Source organism: Mirounga angustirostris, unplaced genomic scaffold, assembly GCF_029215605.1.
Source record: "Mirounga angustirostris isolate CCGP_5_RB_7025 unplaced genomic scaffold, mMirAng1.0.hap1 SCAF_11, whole genome shotgun sequence".
In the NCBI taxonomy this organism is placed as follows: Eukaryota; Metazoa; Chordata; class Mammalia; order Carnivora; family Phocidae; genus Mirounga; species Mirounga angustirostris.
This window is the reverse complement of record NW_026991719.1, coordinates 7,436,729-7,450,084: the sequence shown is the minus strand read 5'-3', so window position 1 is coordinate 7,450,084 and position 13,356 is coordinate 7,436,729. Positions and strand designations below refer to the sequence as shown.

The following is a 13,356-nucleotide window of genomic DNA, read 5'->3' as shown; positions in this document are numbered from 1 at the left end:
GGCTGCACAGGCGTGGGGAGAGGGAGGGCGCAGCCTGGGACCCCTGCGATGCTACTCCGGCGAGCTTGCCGGATTGGCAGATGCCGTGCAACTCCGTCCGTTTGGCGTAAAGACCGGGCTGCATTTTCCTAAGGGCACCGAAGAAGCCGATTTTCTGAGGGCCCCCCCACCCCTCTACCCCCTTCCCCACTTTGCCTCTAATTGTGATTGGTGATGTCAGCCAGTCATTGTAAAGGGCTTAAAAGCGGTTTGTAGAATATGTAAATCAATTCCAGTTTGCAGTCGCTGGAATGTATTGTGCAGGATTCATCTCAGGCTTTTAGCCTCTATCCTATGCTTTGGATTAGACTAAAGATAACTGAATATCCTGAAAAAGAATTACACGGGGCGTCTGATCTCATTTTGGCTTCTCATCCTGAGCACTTAACTGTGTTCATGGCTGAGAAGGCGGAACCAGCCTGAAGTGAGCACAGACAGTCCTTCCAGAAAAATGCAGATTTATTTTTCTGTTCTAGCGGTTTTGAAACTGTGTTGCTTCTGGACGTGAGAAGACAACCCTGAAGCAGTGAGCTGAGAAAGGCTCGGGATGACTTAAAATGAGTCTTTGAAAGGAATTCTAAGCGGGCAGCTTCTTCCGTGGCTTCGGGGCAGAATGATAAAATTCCTTATCAGCCCAGGCAGAGAGGTTTATAGCTTTGCTAGTAAGAAAGGAAAAGAAAAAAAGTGGGTGTATGAAGCCAAAAAAAAGGGTGCGATATACAACTTATTCAAACTTAGGGAAGACTCTTATGTCAATATATGAATATCAAGATCACTACTCATAGAAAGGGAAGACAAGATTGGGAAAACATGCTGGGAGGCTGGCAAGGGCAGAGAATTACCAGAGGAGTGTTAATTGCTTTTGCCAGCTCTCGGTGAATCTGGGTGGGAAAAGTTAGCATCTGTACTACCACCAAAAAAGCTCTTCACTTTTTTTTTCTAAATGGGTTCAGCACCCACCACCCTGAGCTCTTTGAGGGAGGTGATTTGCATAGGAAGCAAACTTTCCCTTTTGGGGCCAGGGCGAGGGGTTTAGAACTTTCTGTCTGTTTCCTGCCGCCTCGGGAGGTGGTGCAGAGCCCCCCCTGCCCCCCCAACAGACGGGCGCCAGGACCCTCTGCTGATTGCTCCCTAAGCAGCGTGGTTGGCAAGTTGCTGTGAGTGCGGAAAAACCCATTTAGACAAGCAAGTGCGGTGTGTGTTTTCAATGAATTGCCCTTGCCTTGCTGGACATTGGGGCCGAGGCTGAGTTTTTTTCAGTTCTGCAAACCTGAACATAAAAAGAAGGGGAGCGACCCCATTCTTTTTATGCCGAGCAGTCGGATGGGTGGGGGAGAAGGAGCAAGAGGCCCAAATGGAAAGGATCTAAAAGGAAAAAGAGGAGCGCAAAACAATTTTGACAAAGGTCCTTAGCTGGAACAAAGAAGTCATTTGATCCTGTGCAGGGCCACCTGTCCTCTCCTTGGTGGTGTCTGAGCTCAGTTTTCAGAATCCCTGTTCCCACACAATCCCTGTGGGATGGTGGCACTCCCGGAGCCTGATGCCAGAGGCATGCTGTCCGTCTTGGCATGATTTCCCCCATGCCTGGCGCGTCGTGGCATTCGAGTGAATTGGAATTCAGCCCGGTATTGAAGTTTTAAGGGTACCCATGTAATAACTCCTTTGTCATTCAGTGACTGAACGACTTTTTAACCCTCTGACTCTGTGTGTCTCGTAATTTTTTGGCCTGTTCCGAGGGGGTGGGGGGCTGTGGGTAGGCGGAAGGCGGGGAGAGTCATTGCTCATCCAAAGAATAGGGGGCAGTCCAGCGTTTCAAGCATCTCACACCTTGTTCCACAGCAGCTGTGGAGGGGATGAGGTGGTGGAGTTACTGGTGTGGATTAAGCCTAACTTTATTTGAGTTTCTCTTGGGGCAAACTGCTGCGTCCAGGCTGGGTGAATCGCACCCACCAGCCGATCTGCCACCCCAGCCCGGCAGCCCCGGCCGGATTCGCAGTGTTAACTACCAAATAGGTCCGTGTGTCATCAGCTCGGCAAAGAAATCCAATCTCCTCTCCGAGGAGTGATCCGTCCCCAGGGCTGCACAATGCGGAACAATGGTGTGGCAGCCAAGAGACCCCTGCCACGTACTAGGTGTATCAGGTAGCCAGGAGCTGCCAGCAGAATGAGAAAGCTGCCTGCCTGGAGAGGAGATTCAGAGGGGTTTTGCTCTCTGCCAGGGTGGCAGGAAAAAAAAGAAGAAACGCATGGAAGGTTAATATTATTTGAGGGTTCCTAAGGTCACGCTGAGTGAGGACAAAAGAAAAGTGTAAACCTGATTTGCCTTTATCAGGCAGTAAGTTCAAAGCGTGTGCCAATCTTTCTCCGCACTCTGATCATAAATGGGAAACTTTCCTGAAACTTCCTTGAGAAGGAATTTGCTCTGTTCCCAGGCGAAAGGAAAGGCATGGCCACCTGTTGGGGAGGCCCAGCCAAGAACAACAGGTTTGCCTGTGGCATTCTTGCAACTGCACATATCCTCCCCAAATAGCGCACCGCTCATTGTCCCTGTGCAGAAGAACAAATAATTCTGTCTCAAGCTAGAAAGAAAGAAGAGCAGCTTCTCCAGACCTATTTTGCCTTTTTAATATCCTGATGACTTCCCAAAACACTCCAAGGGAAGAAGGCGCACACTCTTATCTGCGATAGACTAAGACAGATCATCGCCTTTTGCCTTAGAGTGTGAAGGGGGAAAAGGAGGTAGTTAGCCAGAGCTTTAAGCAGCTGCTCAATTCCTGCAAGGCTAGCGTGGTGCTATTACAAGGAAGCTGTGACTGGCCTGTTTTGCATTCTTCGGATTGGAATTAAAATGCCCAAGGACATCTGGTTTAATAATGAATGTCTCTGTATTAATCTTTCCTTTGAGGATTAGAAAGTCCTTTAGGAACCATGAGCTGTTTATTTTCTGTCACATCCCCAGGAGAGAACGAGGTGGCAGTTTGATCCTCATTGAGCAAATGGTGAGGTGAAGGCAGAGAACGGGCCAAGTATAAAGATAGGCAGCAGCTTAGGTGCAATTCTGAGGAGGATTCCTACCCACTCCGAAAGGCAGGCTACCTGTGCGCCCGAGGCTTGGAATTCGAAGTGCTAGGGCTTAAAACAGGACTCCCCTACAGCATCCCTTTTTCTTACGATTCTGTAACCAACACGTTAGTATCCCAAGTATGTTTTACGGTTTCCTCCATTTGAAAGTCAAGCCTATAAAAGTTGACAAGGCATTTCTGTTCTCATTTGTCCCAACATTGAGATAGAAAGATACTGTACCCAGCCGGAATTTAAAATAGGTATCTGAGAAATGTTCCCTTTCAACAGCTGTTCCAAGTTTTTGCACATGGTTTGGAGGTCGGTGTGGAGGTCCAGCGTCTTCAGATGTTCGTGTCTTCCCTGCTATCTCTCCTTTGCAGGGAATGTTAGAATCACAAGACTTGCTGTCAGATTCAAGATTCTTATTGGTCATTTTGAAATATTCAAGTTGGCTTTTCCTTGCCATTCGTTATGACGTGCGTTCTTAGTTTGCTTGGCTGGGGACCGCATAGGCTGTGGGCAAATCCTTTAACTGGTAGGTGCATGTTATCCGCAGACATTCCAGCAAGTTTTAAGGCTAAGTGTGTATGTGGATGTCTCCTGGCTTTGATCCCTTGTGTGGTAAATAGACATCCAAGGTAGCTATGGCAACCTGGACTGCACAGTGTTTCGTGGAGTAGGGGAGGGATTTGGTCACTGGACAAAGAGTAATTTGATTAGAAAAAGGTGGGGCCGATAAGGACATTTTTAACCCGCATGATCTGAGGATCCCAGTTCATCCGAATCATTTGGATTTTTCTCGATAAGGCAAAGAGAATCCATGGTTAGCCACGACCAGTGTATTTTGCAGATGAAATTTAAATGCTTTTCAGTCAAACGGTGGCTACTTCCAAAAAGCAACTTATGAAACGAAAGGGAAAGCCAACACATGATCAATCTCCCTGTTACACTTAGTGTGAATGTTTGCATTTTCAGAACTTGGTGGGATTTTAAAAAGAAAGACCCCGATCTGATTGGGCGCTGTGCATTTCAGCTAGCCACCTGCAGAGGTCAGGCTTGAAGTGTCTATGATGGAAGGCTGGGCAGCGGCCGCCGCTGCTGGGAGCGGGATCGGAGGCCGGGAGAATTGCTCTGCTTACTTGGAACAATTAGTTAGCGATTCTTTAATCTTGTGACCAAAGCCACGATGAAAATGAGTTCATTCAAGGAAGAGAATATCAGATACGCTGTGATTAAAGAAAGGGCTACAAAGCCAGGTCAAACAGGAATCTAATATCCCATTTAGAAATGGGACAGTTTTATCAACATGATTCTTTCTGGCTCATTATCAACTCCTTTTATTTCACATGAAACTCATCTCGGGGGTTTTGTTCTAGAAGGTTGCTTACCTAGTTTTATAAGCTGGCATGCTCTAGAAATTTCTTTAAATGAAAGGACAAAATATTAGGGACCCTTCTGGATCCACAAGACCTTTTTTCCCCTCCTGGAGGAAAATACCACACAGATTAGGATGGTTAATGGCCTCCAGAAAGGTCAGAAAATTGAGGCACTGAAAAAAAAATGTTGAGAGAGGACTTTCCTAGAATAAAACAAAACAAAGCAAACAAACAAAACTAAGAACTTACCTGCTTTGTGCTATAAAAGAAGTTTTGGCTTAAAAAGGCAAACAAACAAAAAAGAGATGTACTGATCATTTGTAATGCAAATGGACTTGAAGGTTTTATATACAGTCAACTGTTTATGATGAGTATAATAGAGAGGCTGTCCTTCATTCCTTACATTATTCAAGGACATTTGCTGAGTACTTACAGAAGGAATATATCCAGTAGTCCGTTCATTTAAGGTTTTTTAAGTGGTTATTATATGCCTTTTTGGGCTACAGACATGATTTTAATATGATCCCTGCCCTCAAAAGACTTTTGATCTGATATATAGTTTATTGTGCCTGAAGCACAATGTAAGTTATTCATGGGCAGAATGCCTGCTTATTAATAACTACATTTGTATGGATAAGAATCTACTTGATAAATTGGTAGCCAAAGCTTTCTTGACCTTAGGAGACTTGACAAATGATTTGTATTTGTGAAGTTTAGTGAATTTTTAGCTACATATCCATTTGTAGAAAGTTATGAGTTCCTAGTTAAAATACATTTATCATAATTATTAAGTAGTAATATAACCAATTTTCATTTTTTAAATTTATTTCTTTTTTAAGATTTTATTTATTTATTTGACAGAGAGAGAGAGAGCACAAGCAGAGGGAAAGGCAGAGGGAGAGGGAGAAGCAGACTCCCTGCTGAGCAGGGAGCCCGATGCGGGGCTCGGTCCCAGGCCCCTGGGATCATGACCTGAGCCGAAGGCAGACGCTTAACTGACCGAGCCACCCAGGGGACCCTAACCAATTTTTATCAATAGAGAAAATTGACTCCAAAGCAGTCCCCAATCCAGGAAGGCTTTATGCTCTAAGAGTTTGAAACCCAGGAGGTTTTCCAATGAGAAATGATTCCATTTCCAGAACTCACTATCTTAAAAAATAACCAATCTGATTAATGTCAGATTCAGTTCTGAGTTTTGAGGACAAGGATGGGACCACAGAAGGAGAAAAAGAGTTACCATACTTTGGGTAATAGGCCAGTCTTGGCAATATCTGAAGTAGGAAAAGTTTACACTAGTTCGCACCTTTCTTTCTCCATCCTTCTGATACCTTCTGGGTCTCACTGGGACTCCCTATCCAAATATACAGTGAGTTGAGTTTCTGTAATTGCCCAGTTTTCCCTCCTGCCCTGCCCCACCTCCAAACCACACTCCTACTTCCTCTAGACAATGGTCTCTGGCAGGTGTTGGGGGAGAAGCAATATGTATGAGCTGAAGCTCATGACGCTTAGCCCTTCAAACCTCAAGATGAATCCTACCTTGGAGAAAAAGCAGGCGGTAGAGCCTGGATCTGCAAAAATCGGGATTGCCCTTTCCGGGACATTTGTGGGCAGGGTCATGCCTTTGGCAGATGGGACTGGCTGGTATGTCCACCCGTGGGTCCGACCTCTTCACTTGTTCTTTTCTTGGCATCCTGCCTCAACTTGGGGACTCACTGAGTCTTTGTGAGTGACAGCCAGGAAAGCACAAGGGGCCAGTTGGGGGGAGTGATGGTACTTGTGGGTTTGGGTTGTTTGTAAGGATGCTCTTCATAAGCTCAGCGCTGTCTATTGGATTAGAATAAATGGAAAGAAAAAAGCTGGCGCTTCCTCTTATCCACACACGTATTGGAAATGGTACGTATATTTCCAGTTAATCATTTGTCTGCCTATCTTGGGACTGAGTTATTCAAGAGCAAGAGTTACATCTTAATTACCTTTAAATCCCCGGGCCCAGGCACAGTGCCTGGCACACAAGAAGAATCATTACATATTTTATGGACGCACGCTAGATGAATTTTAGCAGGAAAGAGCATTTTCCAGGAAGCATTTTCTTTTTAAAATTTTTTTTTTATTTCTTTAAAAGATTTTATTTACTTACTTGACAGAGAGAGACACAGCGAGAGAGGGAACACAAGCAGGGGGAGAGGGAGAGAGGGAGAAGCAGGCATCCCGCTGAGCAGGGATCCAGGAAGCATTTTCAAGAGGAAGAAAGGTTGGGGAATAGCAAGGACTGAATGGATTGACATTAGAGAAAAACCAGAGGAGTTCGCTGTTACTTGACCATGTAGCCCGTGTGGTTGTGTTCTGGGTGTAGACAGAGCCGGGAACGTGGCAGGCAGTGTAGCTTATCCCCTCCCTGATGGGGCTGCAGAACTGCTTACGAAATGGGATGTGTCCGGGCGCCTGGGTGGCTCAGTTGGTTAAGCGACTGCCTTCGGCTCAGGTCATGATCCTGGAGTCCCTGGATCGAGTCCCGCATCAGGCTCCCTGCTCAGCGGGGGGTCTGCTTCTCCCTCTGACCCTCCCCCCTCTCATGTGCTCTCTCTCTAATAAATAAATAAAATCTTAAAAAAAAAAAAAAAAAAGAAAGTCTTAAAAAAAAAAAAAAAGAAATGGGATGTGTCCTCCCATAGCTCAAAGCCTAAAAGCAACGATGGAATCTCCTTCTTGCTCTCATTGAGCCCAACCTGGCGTGTTAGGCCTTTGGCCCATGTGCAGTTGGTTTATTTTGCCAGGTGAGGGGCATGCCCAAGGTCTCTCAGCAACTGGGAGATTGTTTCTGAGAGAAGACCGAAGTCTTCTGCTCTATTCTGCGCATATGGGAGCCACATTTTCTCTACGAAATTCAAGACATATGCTGGACAAAGGATTTTCACTGCTTCTGGGTGTGACAGACTGAGAGTTATGGTTAAAATGATGAAATAGAAATTTCTGAGACATTTACTGGTTTATGGAGACAACGGGACGAATACATTTTCAAAGGGCCCACGCAGTAGACTGTGTTGTCTGTCATATGTCAAGTGGCCGAGTGTGGCTTTAGTTGTATGTATTTTGAAGTGGCCTTCCCCAAAAATTCAGAGGAAAGGAGCTGTTTGTGGACAAGCGCCGTTCGTTGAATGCCCTGCTCAGTTGCCAATACCTGGATGAATGGCCAGATAAAGAAACAGAGAAATGGAAAGCATCCCCAAATATTAGAAATCTATTTATTTAGGAGACACAGAGAGCACTGGTTAAAAGCGTAGCATGTGTGGGCTGAAATTTTCACTCGGAGGGATGCTTTACCCTCCATCAGGGAGCAAAGGTATGAGCAAGTTTACTTCTAGAACCTGCGTCTTCTCGACTCCCCATCTTACTGCCTTTTGACTACATACACCGCATGCCTTCTGATAAGATATAATTTGGGTGTTTGGGGATCACGGTCTAATTTTTTTTTTTTTTACGGTCTAATTTAGTGTGCTAATAAATGCCAAGACAGTTCCAGTGGGTCGATGGTTTCTGGCGAGTCAAGAATCAGGAAGGACTGTACCCCTTTAGGAGCAAATACCGTCTGAAAAATTCAAATGGTCACATAGCCTTATCTTTGGATTTTGTGCTACTTTTGTCTACATATTCTTTGCTCTGATTTTAGATAAGTGGGAACATGTCAGAGAGTAAAACCTTTAGAAGATTATGTTTACACAGAAGAAAGTTGTAGGAGTGAGGGGAGTCCTTTTTTCTGCGAATTAATCAGGGTTGCTTTGTGGAAATAGTGCAGGAAAATGAAATGGAGCAAATAGAAGGGTGAAGCAAGGATGAGTCCTTCTACTCAGCATCTGGGGAAAGCAGAATAGAAAAATTGGCTACTCACTGAGGGACTCAGTGGAGGTTTTTTTCATTGGTCAAGGTTTAAAGAGGATTTCTAAAGAGATGGATGCTGCTGCCCTTTCTATGTGGCTGAGTGAAAGAAGGAATAAGAGTCATGAGAACTGAGTGAGAGACATTTCTGAGTGTAGAAGAACCGTGATAGGAGACTATTAAATAATGAATATTTAGTGATCAGTGCTTCTCAGCCTGGAGGAGACACTTCCTGAATATTTTTAACATTTCCCCTTTCTAACATTTCAGCTGTCAGAATGGAATAGTTCACATGTAAACTACATTGTTTTGGTTTAACTAACAAAGAGAGTGATAAGACATAAATTGTTTGGGACAGCCCCGAACATTGATAACAGAAGACATTAATGCCTGCAGACACAGCCTACATGGTAAAATTCTGGGAGCAAAAATGCTTATTATGTTAGGCCAACATGCTTTGACCTAGTTTTGCTCTGCTGCTTGGAAATTATGTCAGTATTAGTTACATCATCCCCGCGGATGAGCAATTTCACATTCTTGTTTATTTCAGCAGCTTTTTATTCGTTTTGTAGATTTAGTTCTGACCTCCAAGAAGCCAAACTAATCCTCATTGACTTGCAGTTTCCTTTTGAAATGAGTCTTCTGCATGATAAAGAGAGAATTTTATGTATTAACAAAACAATCTAAGATGCAGTCTTCAAAGACATTCATTTCTCCTTGATCAAGAGCCACTGCCCTCTTAAAGGCTCCAAAGGCCAGCCAGTTTTCTGCTGATCAGAATTAGTCTCCCTTTCTTTGTCCTCTGGGGATGGATGGAATAGATTACTGTGCCTAAGACTGCCATAGTGGAATAACGAAAACATTACAGAAGACAAAGCGCTTGATGGGACATTGCCCAGCCCATCATCATTAAGTTTGCCCATTGCATATTTCTACTTTCTTTATCCAGTAGAAACTGGCCTGGCATATTTTTCCTATTTAACATTTTTATGGGATAATTTTCAAAATGAATTATTTCCTCCGTTGATTTCAAACACATTTTTTTCCCTGCCATTTAATACTTTATATCACTAGGGGAAAGAACCACTTAATTCTTTCATACATTTATGAATTCAAATCTTCAAAGAGTGTGAGTTCTTCCAGTGATCAACTTACATCAAATTTACAAGTATAATTTGCTACCAAAAGACCTTGAACGGTTTTTGGTGCACATGTTTTGGCATTCCTTATTAACAAATGTAATCAGGCAAAGGCCCACAAGAATATATATTCATGGTTCCCCTTCAAAAAGCCACCGACAGCAAGCTCTTGTTTTCTAATTAAATCCCTTTGTTGTTAGCTCCCCTGCAAATCCTGTCTGAATGCAGAAAACGCAAGAAGGGAGCGTCCCCTTCAAAGCACTGCCAAACCTACCGAATTTTAGCCAGGTAAACTGCGGATTAGCTGTGGATCATTCAAAGAAACAGTCTGAAAGTCACTGGCCTAGGCCCAAGTCCTACCTGTGATTCCTGGGTGCGGGTGGGGGGCGGGCTTTGGACGTTGGTTGAAACCATCAACTCAGAATATCAGAGTGTCTGTCTTATCCTTATGTTACTTTAAATCCTGGCATCTTGAAGAAGAACTTCGTTGGAGGATTCCTGAAGTCCCTAATGGGTATATAAACATTGTCATTCCTAAGCTGCCCGAAGATGGGAAGCACAATGTCTCTGAGCGCGATACCCATTTCTTGGGATTGATGGTAGACTCCCAGCATTTTTTCTGATTCTCGTAGGCAGACACGGGTATTTTTCCCTCCTCTTACATAAATCGAGGCCTTTCCCATACGCTACTTGCACCCTTTTATCCCCTGCTTTACCCTGGAGATCTTTCCATAACGGTGTGCAGAGCTTCCCTCCTTTTCTTGAACAACTGCGTAGCCTTCCATCTTGACAACGTACCCTAATTTATTTGACCCTTTCCATACTGATCACGTGGGTTATAGCCAATCTTTTGCTATTAAAACGCTGTGCACAGAAAAGCCCCGAACATTCATCAGTTTGGGGGGGGCAGGTGTGCCTGTATTAGGATTCCTCAGAAGTGGGATTGCTGGGTCCAAGGGTGCCTCTGCGGTTTCTGATTTTGGGAAATAAGTGAACTTGCCTCCCCAGCGTGTGCGAGCGCTTCTCTAGAGCTTCGCCAAGAGAGTGCATTGTCCAACTTCTACATCTTTGCCTACTTGATACATGAGGAGAGGGATCGCTGTGTAGCTTTCCATTTCTCTTCTGAATGATGTTGAGCGTCTTTGCATGTATTTGACAACCATTAGCATTTCGTGTGCAGCGTCTGTTCACATCCTTCATTTTGGATTGTTCTTGATATTCATTTTTTAGTCCATCTGTCTTTATAATAACCATTCACCGGAGGGATACATCTTGTTGACTGTCCCCAAGTATGTTGGAAATCATCCGAAGGGGACTCCTGTCATAAAGTAGCTAATTTCTAAAGATTTTATATGAATGAAGGCAGAGCTGGCTCCCCGCAGACCCTCATGCCAGAGTCCGGATTTCTGGGCCTGTTTATCACTGTCTTCTGCTCTCTAGCCAGCAATGTCAAATGCCTGAGCTTTATAAAACACAAATAACCGGGGTGCCTGGGTGGCTCAGTCGTTAAGCGTCTGCCTTCGGCTCAGGTTATGATCCCAGGGTCCTGAGCCCCAGGTCAGGCTCCCTGCTCAGCGGGAGGCCTGCTTCTCCCTCTCCCTCTCCTCCCCCTGCTTCTGTTTCCTCTCTCGCTGTGTCTCTCTCTGTCAAATAAATAAATAAAATCTTTAAAAAAAAATAAGACACAAATAACCTCCGAAGTGTTGAAAGCTTGCTACTGAAGGTCTAATTCTGGGAGGACGCTCATGTTGTTAGTACTCGGTTTGTTGGAATTATGACCATTTTCCAAGGAAGTAAGAGGTTCCACTTTAAATACTCAAGACCCTGGAAAAGTCTTTAAGGCAGTAGTCTCCACTTTTCCTCTGAAATAGCAGATGTCGGGGCACATCAATTATAAGAGTGGTTTCTAATATTTCTGCCCCTTGGGGTGGTTCTGTATCCGCCTTCGTGAAGACTGGGCTCCAACCAGAAGGGAAGAGTTGCATGGGTCTGACGTGTCAGTGTATAGTCTTTCTTCGAATACGGAAAACCATTCAGTGCTTATAAATAGGCACAGCAAGTACTTACCATTTTATGGGAATGATCCAGCTACTTAATCATGATGATTGCGGTTACCTCCCCAGTAAAATGGAAATAATAGTCACATTACCTCTCTTACAGGGTTATTATGAAGATTAAGTGAGTTAGTATTTGTCTCTCACTTAGAATAACACCTCATACAGAGTACATTCTGTGTGTGTGTTAAGTAAGTTAGAGAGTGGTTGTTGTCAAGACTTGTGCAGGGTGTGAGGCTTTGCCCTACTTGCTGGCTAACGCGTTAGCCTGCCACTGTTTTCTTGGCCGTTGGCAGAAGACACGAGACCCCTGGGTCAGAGACAAAGGTCTTTATCGCTCACTGCCCAGCAAGCGGCATGAGCTTCAGGTTCACGCTAGGTCTCCTTGCCAGCCCCAAGCCCTGCAGGGTAGCCCAGAGCAGCCCCTGCTGGATGCTGTGTAGGTGGTAGGTAGATTTGCCCTGCGGGTGTGGATCCTGAGCTGAGCGAACCTGAATCTCTTAAAATGGACAGTGAGTACAGCTATCCATTGCTCTCTGGGGAGACACAGTATGGTTCCCTAGACAAAAAGGTAGACTGAACAAAGGCCACTGGTGCTGGTGCCTCTGCTCATAGACTGCGAGGTGCAAGGGCTCCATGGACAGTCTCCTGCGGTGGTAGTAGTCCCGTGACCTGTCTTTGCACCTTCGCTCCTCAGAACCCTAAGACTTCCGCAGAGATGCTTGGGCTGGGAGGAGAGCGGCTTTGCCCGGACACAGCAAGAGGAAAGAGAGGAGGGAGTGAGAGCCGTCCTCTGGTTCCCTGCCGTTCCAACAAGAAAAGCTCAGGTGTTTTCTTCTGTTTTTCTGCTCTTCCAAAACGTTGGGCTTCTGATTAAGATTTCATTTGAACCAAGGCATCTTTCTTTTAAAAACAAAAAACAAAAACAAAAACACGAAAACACCAGGTCTCGTACAACGATGTTTCACATTATTTTGACAGTGATAAAACTATTATTTAGTTAAGAGAATCACTCCAGGCAGTAGATTTGGAAGCACAATCTTGGAGACCCTTGGGTGAGGACCCCGATATGCCACTTGCTAGCTCTTTGACCTTGGGTTGATTTCCTTAAGCTTTCTAAACTGGTGCATGAAAATACTGTCACCAACTGATAGGGTTTATGGAATGAGTAAATGAAGAACTACATATGAAAAATGAAATATAAAGCGCTTAGAGTACTGGTTATATATCAAGCATATAAGAAATGTTAGGTTACCTTTCCTTTTTCTGGAAACAAGATTTCAGGGAAGTCTGGGTTTTATGGGCATTTCCACTTGTTAGCTTCTGAATGAATACACACCCACCCATACAGAGGCATGCATACACACACACACACACACACACAGTGGAGTGATGTCCTACATGGGTGTAATAATCCCTGTAAAGTGTGAGAAAACTGTAATTTGTTGCCAAAAAGTATACCTTTATAGGACAAGTTCTCCTTATATGCTAAAACAATACCAAATCTCATTGATGGACATGATCACTTACCACTGGATTTCATGTGGCGAAGGAAAAATTCTTCTGACCCTTGTTGAAACCATAAGGAAGACTTTATTCAGGACTATCATGATAGCAACAGGGGGGAGAGATCTGACTCAACCCCCACAGCTAGAAATTTATAGCATGATGGAAACCTATTAAGAGGAGACATCAGGGTAGGGGGATTCTTATTAAACCAACTTAACAGGATTCTTCCCGAAGGCAGGCCAGGGTGACCAGATATCAAGAGTGGGGGGATTCTCGCTGAGCTGACCTAACAGGATTCTCGCT

The 13,356-nt window shown here is 44.5% G+C and overlaps 1 protein-coding gene across 4 annotated transcripts in view; it reads left to right on the top strand.

Moving 5' to 3' along the window:
* MID1 (midline 1) overlaps window positions 1-13,356 on the top strand; it is a 588,477-nt gene that overhangs the window by 436,934 nt on the left and 138,187 nt on the right. The window lies entirely within an intron of this gene.